At 42.0% G+C, this 2069-nt stretch overlaps 1 pseudogene; it reads left to right on the top strand.

Moving 5' to 3' along the window:
• Positions 1-1310: 1310 nt before the first annotated feature.
• Positions 1311-1415, top strand: LOC114612775 (annotated as a pseudogene).
• Positions 1416-2069: the final 654 nt, after the last annotated feature.

The following is a 2069-nucleotide window of genomic DNA, read 5'->3' as shown; positions in this document are numbered from 1 at the left end:
AAAATTTTTATCCAATAACCAAACAAACTAATAAATACAATAAACAGGTCTCAAAATCATAGTCAGACATCATAGAGGACCATTCAGAAAATGCAAGTCAGGTCTCCTTCTACATTCCATCTCACTCCAGTCAGAATGACTATTAACAAGAAAACAAATTATAGTAAGAATGACAAGGATGTAGGGAGCGAGGAACCTTTATTTACCGATGCTGTTAAATAGTAAAAACTGGGGAAGCCAATATAGGGCAATGACAATAATTCAGAACTATCATTTGACTGGTTACTCTACCGCTGAGTATGTACTGGAAAAACATTTCCTCTGCATTCCACAGGAGGCATGTTATGTTTATTCCTGACAATTGGTAAGAAATGGATATCCATCAGCAAGTTACTTGATAAAGAACATGTGCTAAGTATTCATAACGTGACTTTACTAGACCACAAAAAAGTGAAACCAAAACGTAAAAATGAATGGAAAGAAATGGAGTTATTATGTTAAGTAGAATATGCAAAAAGAAGATAGCAAATATTTCATGCTTCATTTCACATGCAGACCCTAGATATAAATATATATGTGTTTGTGCATGTAAATACAAAAGAGAAACAAGAAATCTTATGAAAAAGGAAGTGATGAGTACATGTGTTATGAAAGAAGTTAGGACTTCTCAAAGAGAGAATAAAGATTTTACTGGGGCAAGTCAACTGTTCTCTGAGAGGGGAGTGAGGTTAATTATAGGATAAGTATAAAAAAAAAAGCAAGAGAGAGATATGGGAGGGCTGTAGGTCATGTCAGCAGGGAGTGTATCTCTCATAGACATTTTATACTACAAAACCACGGGAAGTAAAGACACAAGCTTACAAAAACAATTTGCTGAAATATACACATAAGATATCTATTCCCATCCAAAACCCACCTTGTTCCTTCCACCAAGGTCAACAGAATCTTCACCCAAGTGCACCTCCTCTTATTATTCTATGCCTCAGCAGGCCAGGAAATCTGCCAACAGACCCTGACCAACCTTGACTTTGCCTCCGCTCCTCCTCTCCTCTCCTCTCCCCTCCCCTCCCCTCTCCCCTCTCCTCTCTTCCCCTCCCCTCCCCTCCCCCTCCCTCTCTCTCTCTCTCTCTCTCTCTCTCTCTCTCTTTTCCTAGCAACCCCACAAAAAACTATGAGGAACACAGTGGGAGATGGGAAATGCACAGTAGAATAAAGAGAATGAATAATATCATATACATTCAAATATGAAAATACTAATATTTGTGTTAAGTTAAAATAACAATTAAAAACTTGTTTTGTCCACCTCTAGATTTGCAGCAGGTATGGCTGCTGTGTCACATGTAATGGCAGAAAGGAGAGAGGCTATGTCTATGCTCAATGTACTCATGTAGTAGAGTGTTTAGTAGCCTAACATTCCCTGAAGAAAGCAACCCTGAGATGACCACCAGTCGTGTACCATGTAGGCCTTGATGTCTCTCAGAACCCAGAGTCAGCTGGAGGATAAAAGAATTCTGCCTGCGACTGAGTGTGGGAGTGAGCCCAAGACATATGAACCTCAATTGGGATTACTCAGAGAGGACCTGGGATTACCACCAGACCAGTGTCATAGAGCCTCGACAGGGACCTGTCCTAAGACAATCACCTGTTGGGCATTGCGCAGGCCTGTGGTGGCAGACCATGCCCAAGATGATACCTGCCCAGTGTCATATGAGCTGGATAACACTTGTATGATCTATCCTGATAGGATGCACCTAAGAAACCTCCGGTGTCTGTATGAGCATCAAGTGGTGGAGAAGTGGAAGAGAAAGGAAAACAGAAGTATGTGGGCACAATGAAGAAATGTGATCTCATGACTAGAGGATAGTGAGGAACAGCCTGATGTAAGTAGTCAGTGATGTCACCTGGGCCCATAGTGGGGTACTGACCTGTTCTGACACTAGGGGCTGTGTCTAGGCTGTGGCCATGAAACAGCAAGTCAGTTACCATCAAAGGCCAGGCAGTTGTCCTTGGTCTAGGCTGCCACCATGGAACTTGTTGATGTCAGAGGGCTGTAATGAACTGGCTCCATC

This window comes from Grammomys surdaster, unplaced genomic scaffold, assembly GCF_004785775.1.
Source record: "Grammomys surdaster isolate TR1022 unplaced genomic scaffold, NIH_TR_1.0 126182, whole genome shotgun sequence".
Taxonomy (NCBI): Eukaryota; Metazoa; Chordata; class Mammalia; order Rodentia; family Muridae; genus Grammomys; species Grammomys surdaster.
The sequence above is the reverse complement of the archived record's forward strand: the minus strand, read 5'-3'. Positions and strand labels throughout refer to the sequence as shown.